This window comes from Lathamus discolor, chromosome 10 (genome assembly GCF_037157495.1).
Source record: "Lathamus discolor isolate bLatDis1 chromosome 10, bLatDis1.hap1, whole genome shotgun sequence".
NCBI classification, from domain to species: Eukaryota; Metazoa; Chordata; class Aves; order Psittaciformes; family Psittacidae; genus Lathamus; species Lathamus discolor.
The window spans coordinates 14,705,727-14,724,010 of record NC_088893.1 but is presented as its reverse complement, the minus strand read 5'-3'; the positions used below and the strand labels follow the sequence as shown (position 1 = coordinate 14,724,010).

General features: G+C 39.0%; 1 long non-coding RNA gene across 1 annotated transcript; it reads left to right on the top strand.

The window, feature by feature from the left end:
- Positions 1–219: 219 nt before the first annotated feature.
- Positions 220–15,251, top strand: LOC136020109 (uncharacterized). Its single transcript, XR_010615192.1, has 2 exons — positions 220–374; positions 14,208–15,251. It is a non-coding gene; the product is annotated as an uncharacterized LOC136020109 (long non-coding RNA).
- The last annotated feature ends 3,033 nt before the right edge of the window (positions 15,252–18,284 follow it).

The window sequence follows — 18,284 nt, the reverse complement described above, 5'->3', positions numbered from 1 at the left end:
ATATGATCCTATCTGATTCTGTAGATCTTTGCAGATTAGCTGCCCGAATCGGATTTAATCATATAGTAAGGTATACGTCAACTTTAATTGTTTTCCACTTAAACACATGGAAAGGAGTTCCTACTGCAGCGTTGCATATGTCAGGGAGGTGAGTGTTAATTGAAGAAGTGTGATGCAAGTTATAATTCACTTTATTTCCCCTGGTTCTGCAACAGGTGCTGCAAGGAAAGGGAAGGATGGGAGCAGATTTCCACCTGACCTTCTCCTTACTCTTGAAAAGGAGCTACAGTTGCCTGCTGCCAGGCTGGGGGTGCAGACTGCCTGAGCCATCAGCACCCAAGGCCACGGAGAGGCAAAGCAGCACCAAAACTCAGGTGAGTCTCCACATGACTGGAATACTCTCCAGAATCTGGACAAGAGCACTTATGGTTTCTTTCAGGGATGCTACCACCCTGGGCCCTTGCTGGCCTTTTGGGTTTGTTGAGATATTCTGGGTTATGTTGAGATATGCTGGTTATGTTGGGATATGAGGGTTTGTTGAGATATGTTGTTCCGGAGGTAAGAAGTCTGCAGAATTCTTTTTAAACCTGAAATAAAGTAGAGTAATCACTGTTACAGCATTGTAAGACACAACAATTAGTCTTGTGGCATTAATAAGAAACAAAGCTTTTGGCTTTTTAGCTTTCAGGCAAATAATTATCTCCTTTGTGCTGGAAGCTAATGATAACTGCAGGAATGGTTTAGAATTATTTTTATTTCTTATATAGTTTAGAATTATTTTTATTTTTTAAGGAAAAGATTGGTTTTCAAAAGGATTTTATTCACATAGCTCATAGAAATGAGCTTTCTCTTGAACAGACAGATTAACTATTTTAAGATGACTTGTTTGTAATGAGTGCAAATACTTGTCCATGTTTAATTGCATTTTAAAAGCATCACATTAGTAATTGACTATGACATCTTTTCTAGATAGTCCTACTAATTCTCCGGCTTTCATTAAAAAAATTAGACTCGCACTTGTCTTTCAACTCCAAACTCAGAAAATGCTCTTAAATTAGCACTGCAAGAATATCTGCTTGAGAAAACCGTATCTACAGAGTGTTTATTTGCAGAAATCACTGTTCTTTAAAAACTAAACCATAGGGGGAAAGGGGAGAAAGCTCAAAGGAAAATCCTCTGGGTGCTGGCACTGGTCCCTGTGGATGGGAAACCTGTGTGTTTGCCTAGGTTTTATCTGCTTATTTCAGTGTGGGCTCCTGCTGTGAGGAACGGAGGACATGCTTGGGGTGCACACTGTGCACTGCAGCGATGTTCCTTGATTGGGTTTTGACTGATCCGTGGGGTGGGGGAAGTGGCAGCACTCTCACAGTTCGGGACACAGTGGAGTTCTACTCCAACCAATTTGATAAGCTTTAGGATCAAATCCCACAATTGGCACTCAGGCAAACCTCCCATCCACCTCAGAAAGTTTCTCTCCTTCGGGAGAGAGGACTAAACACCCAACTGCCTGAGAGCACCTGAAGGGAAACTTGCTTACATTTCATTTTCTTTCCCTGACAGACAGTTGCTTAGAATTTTTCTTGCCTCCAATCACTAAAACCTAATCCAGCAGAGAGCAGTGATACTAAGCACAATTCCAGAGAAAAGAAGCTCTAGCAGATAAGGAAGCTTGAAAAGGCCATTAAAGCAGCTGATAGGTTTTCTCATATTCTTTTATCCCCTTCTCATTAATTATGAGGAACAATTGCAAGGGTCACCACTTTCTGTCTCCAAAATTCGCTTATGCTAGTCCTGATCAAAAGCTAGTAAATCTCATAGTAGACATAAGTGTTTTCTTCCCTGTCATGTAATGTCACCAAATCTTCCTGTCTTTATCATACTGTAAAACTATGTCACCAGATAAGGAAAGCAAATCTAAATTTGGGAAGCATCAGTGCTTCCTCCCTTGTTTTTTTCCCTTCATGAAAAATACCTGTGTTAATCCAGACTGGGAGCAATTGTGAAGCCTGCCCTAATATCCGGTTGCTCTGGGTACTTTGCTGGATTTTTCACTCTGTTATAGCTATGAGAGTTGCAGGTGCTGTCTGCATAACACAGTAGACATGCTTTTTCACTCCATATTCCATGCATTTATTTTAAATGCCTTATCTATTGCATTTTAATGTAATGAGATGGGTACCCTGCATCTATCTGATGTCAATTGATTGCAGAAAGAGCATTCAGTTGAACTTTAATTAGCATGTAACTGATAAGTCCAATTACTTTATAATGATTTGGAAATTACATGAACTACATATTTTGTGATTGTGGCCTTATATAAAACACAAAACTTGTGAGGAAATTTTAGCTCTTTAATGAACACTTTAAAAAAACTATTCTTCATTTAATCAGATATCAATTAGTTGGGAAAGGGAAATTTTAAATTAACATGTATTAACAGTGTTAATTGGCAGCAGCCTTCCCAATGAGTCAACTGCAGCATGGAAGCCCGTTTCCACCACAGTGTGTAATATAGCACAGAATGTGCAGTCCATACAATGCCTCTTATTGTGCTGAAATTTTGTGAGAAATTCAATTATTCTCTTATACTGGGGGTGGATCTGATACATAATTAATTCTGGCTTGTTTTAAAGGATGCCTACATAATTAGCAATGCATGGAATACATTATCTCCAGCATATTTTTAAAACCTTAGTAGCTCCCCTTTGAAACTAGCCCTTGCTCTTTAATTAACAGATAACATATTGCAATATTAAATTTGAGATGTTGCCATTTTGGCAGCATTTGAAGTGATGTTGTTCATTATGGTTGCCATGGAGCATGCTTCATTTAATTTATGATCATGTGTCCTTCTTGATGGAAGAATATCTTGGGGACAGCACCCACAATGTTACTTCAGAAATGCTGGTTTATATTTAAATACGTGCTCTGGAAATCAGAGTGATGTGGGTATTTTTACTGCATGCCTCTGGTGTTGCATGGTTATTTCCCAATGAACTGTGCAAAACATTTTTTGATCATTCTGGTATCAGAGGGGAACTTTGGGAAGGCCTTTGGAGCATGGCCTTCAAAACCAGTTAACAACGAAAAAAGTTATTTAAGAGAATTAAGGACACAAAGGTTAGGTGCTTTCAGTGAATTGTGAGCTGAAGAAGTATGACTCTTCCCATTAAACTCTGCAGGGATCCTAGCTAGACTTTTCATTCAAGTTAGATGCTAAATTGCCTGAAGTTAGAAGTTGTTAATGATCACCAGCATGCTCAGAATTGTTCAAATATAAGTATAACCTGTACGTAAGACAGCCTAACATGCCTTTCCTTAGATAAATTGATATGAAACATTAAAAAAAAAAATTGTTGAATTTTCTCATTAAAGTAAAAAATAGTTAAAAAGGTTTAATTTCCTTCTGCTAGATTTCTCTTGGCTTTTTAATGTGACATATGACTCCAACTGTTTCTGGTTCATCAAAACACTATTAAAATACAACAATAACAAAAGTTTCTACATTTATCTATGGCAGAAGGAGGGAAGGAAAAGGTTACAGACCTATTGTTTCTCTCTTTATTCACAGCCAAAGGGTTTTTTATTCTCTGGATATATTTGGGTACCAGATGGCAGATTGATTTTGAAGTTGTCAGGCAGATTAACTGAAGTTAAGATCCTAAATCCGTTTGGGGGCCTGATGATCCTGCTTAGCAAAGATGCCAGTGATCTCACGCAAAGTTGGGCATTTGGCATTTGAGAAAATAAAACAGGCTTATAGGTCCAAATGTTAACTTAGTTTAAAAACTTCACTATGAAAAAAATGAGTGTTAGACTCTTCTGAAATAAAGGAGGCAAAATATTTTGTGCTCAGCTGAAATGTTTTCCTTGTTTTCTGTAGTACAGACTTGATCTGGATTCCGGGAATACCAAGTTTCTCCCTTGTTGCTTCTTTCTCGGAGCTTCATAGAGAAGGTTGCTCTTGTTACATGAACAGAGGGTGGCAACGCACAGGGTCCCAATAGAAACCAATTCATTCCCCTAGGCATGGCATGGAAATAAATAATCATAGAAGTATGGGAAGAGTGAAACAGTTTGTACACTCAAAGAGCAAAAGACAAACTGCTTCTACCCATTACCTTCACTGCAATTAGCACTGCTGATCTTGCCCCAAGTTCATTTGTGACTGAGTGATCACAGCTGTTAAATAGTCTTGAATGCCTCAAGTAGCATAAGGTATTGGGCAACATCAATATGGTTGAAGTGCCTAGAAAGCAAGGTAATTCCTGTTAGCTTTTTTTGCTGCTTTTAATACAGCAGAATCATATCATGAAGTCAGCTGGTGATATCAAGAGTGTTCAGATGTGTTGCTGTCCTGCTGTCTAACCCTGGCCTGAATGGAGCAAGACTGATTAGAAAATGCTGCCTAATGGTTATGTTAATACTCACTTTTGCTGGTAATAATTTACAGAGCTAGCATACAAGAAGCCATGTTGAACATTAGGTCTACACAGACAGGATCCTATAATTGTTTTATGTGATGACCTGATATTCCAGAAGATATAGAACTGTTCTGTGTGGTTGCTTATTTTCAGTTATTTTTTGTTTCTTCAGTCAAATTTCCCAAGATGTTGAAACAAGGCAGAAACAAAAGGAAAAAGATCAGGTAGAAGTAATTTTTTTTCAAAGTGGAAATAGGCATAGATATGTTGTAAATATTCCTTATTTCAGCACAGACCCTTTGGCCAAAACCAATCAAGCAAAACCTTTTGAAATGAACTTGTGCTGTGGGAACATTTTGTGCATAGATTTGTGTATGTATGAGTGTTTGTGTTCTAATCCAAAATGCTTGAGTCTGGTTGGCCTACGAAGGAACAAGACAGGGACTGAACAGCCTATGATGCTTTAAAATGTCTATACCTTTTTCCAAGCCTTATATCAGTGTGACAATCTGAGAGGCTGAGTAAGAGACCTTGCTTCAGCTGCGGGTGGTGGGATTTGAGCAGGGTTGTTAGCTCAACCCACAGGGCTGGCTTTATTCTGACAAAGTCATGCCACCTCAAGGCAAAACTTGAAGTCTGGAGAAAGCATCATTTTATCCCCCTTTTTGTTGCAAAACCCAAGGCAAAGTGGTGAGAGATATGTGAGTGTTGGTTTAATGAGCTGCAGACATGGCACAATGATTCAATATGAGCCAGAAATTAGTCAGGCTGAGTAGCGAACTGACACTTTCTTTTAAAAACACCACAAAAGCATACTGTAATTTTGTATAATTACTGATCAATTGCCATTGATTTATGCCTCTCATTTGCCATCAAAGGACTAACTAGAATTTAGTCTGAGCACCAAAGAGCAACTGGATGCCTTTCTAATAGGATGTACTAAATAATTATGTAAGATGCACCTGGACTTAAGGATCATGGAGAATTCTATTATAAAAAATTGTAACGTAAGAGCATGAGTTTTTAAACAAAATCGTATCTCCTGAAAAGGAAAATGTTTTTTCCAATGAAGTAAGTCTTGTCCTTCACTAACACACTGATTCATATTTACCCTGTTGCAAAGACAAAGGTCCAGATTAGTCCCACCTGGTTTTGACACTTGACTGGAAGGTCTCAGCTAAGACCCCTTTCATTTGCTAAAAATAGAGGAGATGTCTTCACTGCTGGTCTAACGTGTTATGAATGTAAATCTATTCATCCCACACTGTCATCACAGACACTGAATTTCTTGCTACTTTATTGACTGGTAGTTGAATTAACACTACCTGGACTATATTTTACATAACAGGAACATGATACAAGGGTTAGGATGGGGCTGCTGCCCGGACAATGGTCAGTGTTGGCTCCTCCAACCCCATAGCTGGTACCTGGGTCTGTGGGCTCCACTGCTGAGCTGCTGCTGCAGGCTCCAGCTGTGGGTTCGTATAGGGAGACTAACTGTCCTGGCCAAAATAAAAGCTCTGTCTGGCACTGTTGTGGCCAAAGAGGATATGAGTAATATGTTCAGAGGCTGACCTTTCCGTAGTTTTGTGGAATAATTTAAATCAATGTTGCTGTGTGAGAAATCATAATTTCTGTCATCTGACACAATGTTCTGGAGGAAAAAATTGCCTCTCTGAGGACAATAAAATGTGAAATGGAAACAGCAAAAGCTTAGCTTTCCTTTCTTCTTGATAGTAAAAGGAGACCAACACCTAAAGAGAGGTGACAGTATGATTTTGGGAACACCACCTGTATTTTCAAGTGTCACTAGGCTGTGTGAGTCAGGATATATTCAGACACAGGTCGTCTCTGTGTGCCACTGTACTCAGAACAGTATGTGAAGAAAATGCTTGCATGCCCTTTTTCTCCCTTCCAGCTGAGATAGTGGAGTTTTTAATTGATTATTATGAGGGCAGGATTTAAATAAAATAAAAAAGCCAGCAACTCCACAGTGCGTGCTATTGATTTATGGTTTTGTCATCTTTTCCAGGGCTTGGAAAATTAAATTTCTAAGGACAATCAAAGAAACAAAATGAGTAGCCAGGATCACTGCACAGTAAATGCATAGCTAGTTACGGTGCAGGTCAAATAGACTAATTAATAAAATGTCCTGAAAGATAAAACCACTGGCTTATGATACATATTTAGACCAGGAGATCAGGGTCTCATCTTTGCAAAACCAGCATTTGTGGGTTATTTTTGCTAAATGATGGAGGGCCAGGGTTAAGCCCAATGAACTTTCTTTCAAGGCGTATCGGAAGTTAGAGAGGCGAGGAGTGATTCATCATTCAGAAATCTCAGAATAGATTTGCTAAATTTACAAATTCTGTGTTAATTCTGATTCTCTACTCCAGTCTTGACTGGCAACAGCTGTTTACTTTGTTCTCCTTTACTCCTTGGCTTCATAATTTTCCCATGAAACATACCTGGTTTTGTGCTGTGAGATCCTGAGTTGGTTTGGAAGATGATATTTGGAAAGGGATCGGTCAGTGCAGTAGTGAAGGAAAGCAAGAGAATATTTTTTGCTTTGTTTCATTTTCCACTGCCCATTTTCTATAGTTACTCCAGCAAAGACTATTTATGGGCGTATTTCCAGACAGAACAAAGTTTTGACAATTGCAGGTTATTTGGGAAAAGCAAACTTACATTTCTTTGGGAAGCTGGTTCTTTGTCCTCTTTCAAACACAAAGCCACAGAGAACTGTGACCTCGTTGGTCAATCAAGCAAAACAAATTGAATTTGAAGTAATTATTGCTTGCCACAATGTGCTTGGGAATATGCTAACAACCGAGAACTATTTGCAAAGAATTAGTTCATTTAATTAAACAGACAAAGATGAAATCAGATAAATTATTCCTTTTGCCCATGTCTAATAATAAATATCAATGATTGGTTTCTTTTGGCTGGTGTACTGCTGATGCTTTCATTGATGAGTCTTGCCTCTTTGAGTAAGCAAACAAAGGCATAAAATATAGCATTCTCACAGGATTTTTATTCTGGTTTTTCTATTTGGAAGTTGGGGTACCATCTCCTGTCTTGAACTTTTAGTTTTAAAAGAAATGAGAATTAACTAGTTGCAAGTGATTGGAGGTCTAGCAATGATGAGAACTGGGCTGCCCAACATCCAGAGAAAGGGGATACACCAGGACTACAAAAAAATGTGGTGGAGGAGGATGAGTTGTTTTGCATATTTGCTTGGGCTAGGACAAATTACCATGGAATAAAATAACCTTGAGATGTTCTAAAGAAGTAATCTGACTGGAAGGTTAATAAAACCTGGAGGGATCATCTATAGCCTCCACCCTCAGAGGTTTTAAGAACAGCCTAGGCATGACTTTCTCATACTTCACCTTGGGACATCTGGGATAGGTAACATGACCTTTATCAATGTTACAGCCATGCCTGTGATTTGGGTACAAGTTGTGTGGGAAACTGAAGGTTTAAATAGTGAGAATGTTAATTTTCACCCTCAATATCTAAGGACTGAAAGTCATCTGAGCATCATCTACTTAAAATTGGTATAAACTAAACAGAGGTGTTTGGGGGGAAGGAGGAGGTAGCTGCATTGCTTTGTACATGCACTTTGAATAGAGCTTTCTCTGTTTTAGCAGTGTTACACATTTTCTATCCATAAGCCAAGTTTGTCTGCCTCAAAATCTCCCTGTTTAATGCATCTCATATGTAGTGAGAGAAAGAGGCAAGTAGAGACAAAGGATGTTCATTCCTATACCAGGAATCACAGTCATCCATGTCCTGGAAATCAAAGCCATGAGGTTTTGTGTGGTGGGATCTGCCATGCTTTCCTCGCTATAGACAAGATACTTCATCAGTGGTTTTGAAAGGTTGTTTTCAGTTATGCCATGGCTCACCTCCACACGTTGGGTGCTTCTGATGTATCATTAGTCTTAAGTGAATTTTCCCTTCTGCATTGTCCTTCTCATTTGGCAGTGCCCACCTTGACTTTTGGTTATTTTGAAGAGCCTCTCTCTTACTTCAGAGCCTCTTCTGTTACAGATGTATGTATGATTTCTCAGGGATTTGAGGGTCTCAAGAGCCATTCCTGCTTATGCTGCAAGACAGTGACAGAAAGCTGAATGGTACCATAATATACCCAAGATAAGTTTTTGAGACACCATGTTATCACAACCAGAACTAACTCCAGAGACCATTATATGCATTTATTATACAGTACTAAAGTATGAAAGACTCAATTAAAGTTTATTTGCTATAAAATTAACACTCCTTTCTTCTTCTTCACTGTGCTGATTATGTTAAAACAGAACAATGAGGCAGCTGCAGTGGAACAGTATCAGAGAAATTTCTGTCAGCATTTACTATAGGCAAAATTATAAGGCTAAGTTTTCTCAGCCAGCTCAGTGAGCCAACTGGCTGCACGTGTTGCAAATGCTTTTTTATACTACCATGAACTGCAAAAAGAATGCATGGAAATTTTCCTTCTTTTTTGAAATGTAGGAGAATGGTGCAAACAGGAAAAATTGCCATATTCAGCTCTTGCATTGTGTTTCTCTTCCACAGCTTTCCAGGGCTCTGATCCAATGAAGTTGCTCAGTGCTCGTACAACTTTAAGCACCTACGCAGTCCCTTTGAAGTTGCTGTGACACTCTTAAAAAGTGCGGACACTTCTTGCTTGAACTTTAATTTGATCTGAATGTTGGAATTTTCCTAAGGAAAATACTGTGGTTTACAATTAATTCAATTCATGACACTTCAGTATATAGGGAAAACTGAACAGGAATGATCGCCTTTGAAAACCAGTCAATGAAAATGAATCACAGGGACTGTGTTTTTTTTACATTTTTTTATAGTAGAATAAAACTTCTTTAGACTGGGTTACTTTTTCAGGGTCCTTTATTGTAATTTCTCTAGAAGCTTTTTGGACCTACTCCTATTAGATTTTATATGCTTCTATTTCATGAGAGTGAAAAACAGTATTTCAAATGACAAGTCTATTGAAACCCTCTTTTTTTTATCATAAGGCTTTAAAAAATAAAAATCCTTCAATCTATTCTTTTCCTCTGTGATGGAGTTGGAATAAGAATAGTAATTTGGCAATGTAAATTTGCATAGAAATATGCTGCCTAAGAACCCATCTATTACACAAGTTATTACTCAAGCGGATATGAAATGCCCCAGAGGTAAAGCAGAGTGATGGCAGAACAAAAAAGTGTGGGCTTAAGTTTGTTGACTTTGTGTTTATTTTTATTTAATATGTCTCCAGGTGAATATTAACTTTTTTTTTGCTGATGTTCACTTCTGGCTCACTCGTACTGAAATAAGAAAAGTGGGTGCTCTGATTAACATTTGGCTTTGTTTAAATGTAGCTTTTCTATTCCTTGATGAGATACAACTTCATGGGTTTCTTTAGGGGTGATTTGTTTTTCCTATTTTCCAATGACTCAGAAGGGATATTCCTACACCAAAAGCAATCACACATTGTAGGCAGCTACTGTAATTTTTCTTCCTTTGTGACTGTGGACATGTACTACTTGCCTTACATGCAGATTCATTGAACATGATGTCAAAAGAGCAGAGTTCTATTCCCAGTTCTGGTTTTGGTTTATTGGGTTTTTTTCTGTTTTTCATCCATATTTCTGCCTGACTAATGGCTGATAAATCTAGTTCACTCTGAATTGTATTCAAGGTAAGGAAAAAGCAAAGTGAGTTAGGGTTTAATGAGAGAGAGCAGCAAAAGGTTCTTCTTCCGAAGGCTGTTTCCACCATACTAAAATACATTGAAAAGAATGTGCGCTCTCTGCTGGCTTGCTCAGCTTGTGCTTTCTAGGTAAAGATGACTTTTCCTCGAGTGGGGACAGGAGGGGTCTTTAAAACAAACAAGCAAAGAAAAAAGTTCAGGTTTCTGAGAGGTTTTTTGCTCTTATAATGTAATATTTTGTTTGCTATAATGTGGTCAAACACTGAGACATGGTTCTAAATGCTGGTTTTGATTCTGTGCATCTTGCAGCTTTCAGTTAAGTCAGATAATAAATGTCTTGTTATCTTTACTCTTCTGAAGACACACCAAGCTATAGAACCTTATTTTGAAGCTGAAAATGAAAGTGAAATGTCTCATCACAAGGGTTAATTAGGCAATAATTACTATTCTGGTATCTTGCTCTCAGTTAATGACAAATGAAAAACAAAAAAGAAGCCAAAATAGCTTATGTTTCTATACTGCAGACAATAATGACCATCACATGGGTTGTTATCATAATAGACTTGTAGTATTTTTCAGCTGAAATAGTTTAATTTTATTTTTTATTACTGACTAGTGTTGTTTTCTGCTTTAGAAATTAGCTCTGTAATTCTAAATATCTTTTTCTCTCATGTATTATGGCCATATAAATAGGGTAATATTTTTCTCCCATTGCTTTTGTTTGGATTTCTGACTCTTTCCATATTGATTTGTCTCTGTGCTCTGTGAAATTGATTACATTTTTTTCCTTAGAAATGAGGCTTCTGGAATTCTGCATTATATTTACCACTCAAGAAACAAATGACAACAAAGAAATGGGTTTATTTTAAAATGAAACAAAAGCCTCATTCAATGAGAGTTAATTTAATGAAAGTATTTAATCTTCCCCTCTTCTCTATCCTGAAGCAAGAAGTTATGGCACTTCTTTATTTTAAGATCTCCTTGCCATGTTTATTCTGAGTCATTCTCAGTTTACTGGCAGAAAGGAATTTTTATTCTGTTAAGCCTGCTGAGATTATCCTGCTTTGAAACAAGGAGCTTTAGTCCTTTTTCTTGTTTGAGTACCATCAATAGACTGAACGAAAGGTCTTGCTATAGTACAGTCACTTAAATTTAGTACTGCTTGCCACATGAATTCCTGTTCCTTTTTGCATGACCAGAAGAAATGGAGGGGAAGATGGCAATTGCTTGTGTGGTAAACCCACATTCTGCCAATTTTAATCCAAAGGATTTTGCTAATCCCTTGATCTGGCCTACCAAGGAATGCTGAGCCCATTCCCTCTATGCAGCCTGCAGACTGTTTTAATGCAGCATCAGTGTTAGGAAGCAAACCTTTCCTACCAGCTCAGTAATGCTCCACATGTCACACTCAGCAAAACAACAGCTGAGTAGCTCTGTCTGTGTTTATGGCAGTCTGCTGAAAAGCTGAACTCCAGTGAAGGTTGGAGCCATTGGACTGGCACCCTGCCTGTGACTGGAGTTAAACTCTGCGTGCTCAGATCAAGAAAGGGAAGTGTAAACCAGCTTGGCTCAGTGCTATGCATTGCTGGTGGGAGACTCTTTGAAGTGGAACAGCCTCTACTTTTGCAGAGGAGATAGATAAAGTGTGGTATTGTCAGTTGTCTAATGTCAGTCTAGTGCCTTTTTGATGACAAACAGACCCATTCTCAATTCACTTGTGAGCTGTAGTCTATTGCAGCCAAGCAGATGCCTAATCCTAATGAGAAGAGGCAAGACAGCTGCAGCCCAGCTGTGTAAACCTTTCGCCAGTATAGGGACTGGGATGTGGATATTTTTTTGTCCTACAGTCTAGAACCTGAGTTGGAAAGGTCTCCTTATGGCTCTTCTGTTTATAGTGTCTGGGGCAGCTGCAATAGCTGAGGATACTATAGAAAGGCCATGCTTTGTTTGCATCACTCTTAGATCCAGAACAGCTAGTTACAATCCAGATGAAAAGTGCACAGAGCAGCCCTGACTTTCAACCACTTGTTCTCTTGTTCTAAACCTTCATCTTTACACAAGTGTGGTTGTGAGCATTAAAGTTGACCTCAGGTTCTGGAAATCCATGAGACCCTGTTCCCCCAACAGCAGGTTTTGTTTCTCATCTGATACTCCCCACCCAATACCAGTGCAGGGTGCTGGCAAATATAGAGCATGCTGAGGAACAGTTTTGTAGCTATGCACTGCAGTTCAATTTAGCTTCCAAATGACTGACACAGAAAAAGTTTGGATAAAATATGTTTCATGGAAAGGTTTGCAGCTTTGTATCATGTGACATGATTTTTCCCCCCAATATAACTGTATTAAGCCCTTTAAATACTGTGATGGGGGGGAGAGGTGGGACTGAGAGGGGAGAAAGAAATGCTTATTCCCTGTATCAACTATGTGTTTCGAGATGTGAAGGTTGAACTGGAAACTAAATCACCCTTCAATATAAGACATATCTAACAGTGGATGTAAGAAATTCCATGGAAGAAAAATGGCCACAGATCAGGCTATTCTTTCTCTTTCTCCCACTTCCTGCCATGTTTTAATAGCTATTATTGAACAAAATCTGTGTCACAACAGATTAATCTCTTGAGCAGTGCTCCCTAGAGTAGGAAAAAGCCTTGGGCCCTACATGAGTGTGATCAACAAGGTGTTACAACCTGCTCATGGGTGGCTGCTAGGAATGGATCAGAAGCAGGGGCTGCTTTGAAAGCACTTTGTGCCAGAAGGCACCTTTCCGGGAAATCACTGAACGGAGCAAGAAGAGGCTCAAGGTAAAAAACAGCTTCCGCATGATGTGGTCAGTCCCAGAGGGCTCAGCTAGGGATGGGATCCAGAAACAGTTTTAAACACCCTGAAATATCTCAGCCCTTTCCTGTCTGCTCCTTTGCTTAGACTCGGACTCCAGGTACAGACCCAAAATACTGGGGGAAATATCAAAGACTTTGTCAACTAGTCACAGCTATTGAAGGCTGCTTGTTGTTAGTGATTGGCACGCTCACCTTGCAGTGCTTGCGACTCCCACCATGGCCTGTTTCAGATAATAAAGAAGAGCCCCAAAACACCTGGTTAAAGAAAATATTAATCTGTCTGTAGGGAGAGTTTTGTAGTTCTCTGTCCTGATGAGCAAATCATGGCACATGGAGGATAAAAAAAATGGGTGCAACCTCTTGATGTCAAGCAATGAAATTATGGCCAGTGCTTCAGATCTATCGAAAATCTGTATTAACAAATATAAACAAGTCACCAGGGAATTTTTTCAGTGTGATGTTATTGACAGGAGAGTCCAGAAGCATGTCCTCTTGAACCATTACTATTCCTATATGTAAATCCTTCATGATTCTGTATCTATCAAGCCTGTGATAGCTTTATTGTTCCAATGAAAACATGCTCCAAACATTTCTTTATGCAGAGTAGTCTCGGATGTTTCTCCAGGAGTTGGTCTTATGTGTGTGTGTGAATTCATCTATGGATTCAGTTAATTCTTCCTTTCTCTTTCTCTCGATCTACAAAATGCAAGTTAGATTGTTTGTTCATGCACTTCAACATGTCATGACTGTGATTTTTCCCTTCCAAGCTCTTCCAGTGTTCTTGCAGAATTCCTGAAAAGAGAAATACATATTTCTATGCTGTCCTGTCCGCATCAGAGTGTCTTAAAAAAACCCTGTGATTTACAAGACAATATGTAGCAAATTCTAAGGCCCAATAACTTACCTTTACTGGTTTTATCTCTGCTGGTGTCTGTTTATCTCAGCTGCCATTCTGTTTCTTCAGGTAGAAAAGTATTTTGTCTTCTAAATCAATAAGTGAACCTTTGGAATTTTTTGCATTCTATATTCCTCTGCTGTCACTACCTTCTCCCTTTTCTTGTTTTCCTTCTTATTTGTGTAATCTCAGTGTCACTATTCTTCTCACAGCCCCATCCATAGACCCATAGACATGACTTCAGAAAACTTCTGGGTGACTTCAGAAGAGATGTTCATAAATAATACCACTGTGTAAACAGAGCTGAACTTTGGTCTGTTCTTTTCTCTTTGCAGCCTTCCAACTAGACAAGCAGAGAAGAAAAGACTGCATGTTCATCCACCTCAGGCTATCCTTTCCTTACTGAAAGCGTTTCTCCAAAGGTTACTCAGAAGGGGAGAGAAGAAAAAATATATTTGTAAATGAAGAGCAGGCAAATTAAAACGATAAACATCAGAGGATGTTCATCATGGGTGAATTGCAGAACAGTGAGCAAGAGAGAGATAAATTTTTATGCACTAAAAAAATCCCTGTGATGCCCATAAATAATTGGTCTGGCAAGAAAGAATAATGAACAAGTGCTGGGGATTTAAGTGCAAAAGGACTCAGTGCTCAGTCCCCTTCTTTCAACCCATGGTTGTTCCATTTTCACTAAGGAGCTGACAGCAATGTCTTACAGGGTTTAATGTGGCCAGATATCTAGCCACTGAGCTTTCCACCTAGTTTGGGAGTCTCAGAAACTGGAAACAGTGCATTTACCCTCCCAAGCTGCCCAAGTTTTGAGGATGAAGAAATAAATTGGGATGGAATATTTCTTTTTGGTGATAAGGAATAAATGCGTAATTCTTGACTGTCAGGGCCAGATACTCAAACAATGGGTCAGGAGGTGCAGTTAGTGGCCTGCAGTTGAATGAGGCAGATTCATGATCAAAGGACATTCAAGAACTGATGGTGCTGTGTGGTACTTTATTGAGCTGTGGTTGTACTGGATTCTTTATGGCACAAAGTTGTACCAATACAGCTGGGAAATGCATCCGCAGGGATGTTTTCAGCCTGGTTCCCTCCTCCTAATTGCTATCCAAAAAAACCAACAACAAACCAACTAAATCAGTTTCCTGTTCATTTATCTTCTCCTGTTCCTGCTCCTGACTTTGAGCTAGGCTAAAAGTTTTCCAGACACTTCAAAGTGCAGAGATTTGTAATATTTACTGAAATCAGCATTTCTGAAAAGAATTTTGCATTTCCTGTTTGCTCAGTGATGTCATCCCCTGTGATAACCGCCTTGTCTGGGTCAGCTTTGATTTATTTTCTATAAAGCAACTGAGATTTATTGTTCCTGACACTCCTTTTTATGTGTTTATTTTGTGGTGTGACTGATCTTTCTACAAACAAAGCTTTTTCTCATATTTCCAGGGTATTTTTCTCCATTCTATATTCAAGGAAAATGCAGGAAATGGGCCAATTTGGAAGCCGTAGCTTTCTAAAAGCTGATAATCTTTTTTTTTAAGCCCTAAAGTATAGAATTCCCCCAGATGATCTTGTAGAAGCCAATTCTTCATTATGTTATGACGCATGTATGTGCAGACACTCATTCAGCTATTATTAGTGTGTGTGCTGAAGTAATGTCATTTCTCAAAAGAGTAGAAATCATGGGGGGAAAAAACATGCAAACAAACACCAGCAAAATTTGTTCTCTGAACTGTTTTAGCCACTTCTGCAGGAAGACGTATAACCTGAGAAACAGTGTTCAAACTAGTTTCTCCCTAAGAATGGCAAACACACACTGCTTTTGAAAGGTGGTAAGAATACCAGGTTAGGACTTTGATTGCAAACGTACTCTGTGATCCCAGCCTGATCTGCTAAGGGTAATGGTAGTGGCTTGGTACTTGAAGGCCTGGAAAGTTTCTATTTAGTATTCAAGGCTTTTCATTGAAACATCACAAAATAGTAAAATTTTGCTCCACTTTCCAAAAGAAAGGATGGTTACTGTTTTCTTCATTTAAGCCACATTTTCTGCCAAGGGTACCTATTAGTTTCTGTTTCAGTGCTGCAGAAGATATAAAAGGAGGGAAACTTTGCTCTGTAGAGCTAAGAAGAAAATGGATATGAGAAAGGAAGTCAGAAGTGCAAGCAGTGTTAGCTCTACTTTATAGACAGGAAATGGAGAGCAGAGGATGAGTGTTTTTGTTAAGCTTTTCCGGAGAAAACTGATGATGCCAACTGCGAGTCAATGTACCAGTCTCTATCAGTAGATAAGTGAGAGAAAGATGAGGATATTAAATTCAGCAGCGGTATAACCAGGATGACTTTGAAATAAACAGGAGCCTTTGGATCAACTCGGAAGAATCTAGACTTCTTTCTAGTGATTTAGTTAGTGACTGGGGCTAAGGATGTTACCTGTCACAAACTTCTGTCTCATTTTAATGCACTGATAACCTTTTTGCCTTTCAGCATCTTTAAAAGTGATGCAGCAGAGAATGTTGTTTCCCTAGGAATCCATGTGGCTCCTAGCACACGGAATGTCTCGGGACTATTGCAGTATCCAAATGAAATGATAATACAAATTACTCTTCAAAATCGTTACTTGATCTGAAGAGCATCTTGAAGCTGAATTTCTGCCCGTCTGTTGGCTCAGTCCTTTCACCCCAGATTTTCTCCAACTATTTACTCCCAGCATTCTGCTGTGCAAACATCTTTGTTGGAGCTGCCACTGCCTTTTGTCTTGCAAGTCATTCTCTGTGTGTGGCAGTGGCAGGGGTGCATCATAATTGAACTTCACTTTCTCATGTGGCTTTTACCACTCTGGGTTCAGACCCTGCCTAGATGGTCCCACCATGTCAAAATCCGTCAGGCATTTCTGTTTTCATCACTTACGAACAGGGGGGTCTGAGCACATGGTACTGTCAGAATAAAAACAAAAGCAAACATGATGCACAGAAATCTCTTCATTTATCTTTTTTTTTCCTTCTCTCTTATTTTCTTTTTTTTAATGACTTCAGGTATTAGTCTCACAGGGTATCATGTGGGTGGCTCAGAAGTGACCATACACTTAAAACTTTTCTTTAAAGTAGCTGGAATCCATTAAAAGCCCACATTTGTATTCAGAGCATTTCAGCATTGAGCAGCATGAAAGGAAGAGATCAATAATCACATTCAAGACCCAGCTTCTTGCTGTGCCAGGCTAACATGCACTAGCTCAGCTCTAACATTGAATTCAGCTCTCCCTGATTTGTCCTTCTAGTATCCACCTTCTTCCCTTTCACCTAGCTATCCTCTAAGGCTATTTCCCAATTCAGCTATGATAACCTTGTTTTACTTCTTTGCAGTTTATTCCCATATCTACCTTTCTCCTCCTGTCATTTAGGAATTACTATTGAAAGGCCTTGTGTTCACAGTTATCTTTGTATAGCCTTTATTTTACTGCCACTCTCAATCATCCCTGGCTCTATGAACTTGCTCCACTCCTTCAGTAACAGATTTATATCAGCAGGAAGGAAAGTACTGTTTAACCAGCAAATGTGTACTGTGAGGAAAAAGATAGTAGGTCTGTGGTGACAGTGTCATAAGCTGACAGTATGGCAAAAGTAGTTACTGTTTCCTAAAAGAAAATTGTAAAAGTGGTAACTAGGAGGGGCTTCTTATTTTCTGTGGTCTTCTTCAATGTTTTCACAGCTCAAGTAATTCTTTGCATAAGCGTTATCATCATTAACTCAGGTCCCACTCCTGTTCTGTTCTGCCTTTTATCTATCCCCAGCTTTTAACATTACTACCAAGTCTCCACGGTTGCCTAAAAATATTTGAAGTGCATTTCAGGTTCTTTTGTTGTTTTAAAACCAATTAAATATTTCCCAAAAATTAGCTCTTGGAATTACTGGTGCCTCTTCCAACAACAAAGCAGTAACCAACATTACCTCCTATTCATTAATGCTCCAAGATGGGAGAAATGGAGGAGGCATGTAGCCAAAACTCAGAGTTGCACAAAGGGGATATGTTGTGGGAGGATGGAAGGAGAGAGAAAAACTGAACATGGAATGGATGCCAAGAAACAATGAATGCAGCAATGGCACTAAAGGTCCAAAGCGAGATGCTCTTCTGTGTGACCATGTGCCAAGTCAGGGAGAAATAATGCGAGGATGTGTTGATGTTTGATTTGCTGCTGGTTTTGTGTCATGCTGAATCTGGCAGTCGCACAGTTTCTGCTGTGTATTGCAAAACTCCTGTGGTGAGAAACAACAGAAAAAACAATACGGAGGGGAAAAACATTGGCACAAGAATTTCAGGGCTGTCAGTCCCTGAAATGAAAGCTTGCTTTAGGTATAGTATCAAATCCCTCTAGTCTACACTTACTTTCACCTTATTTATGACCGAGTCTC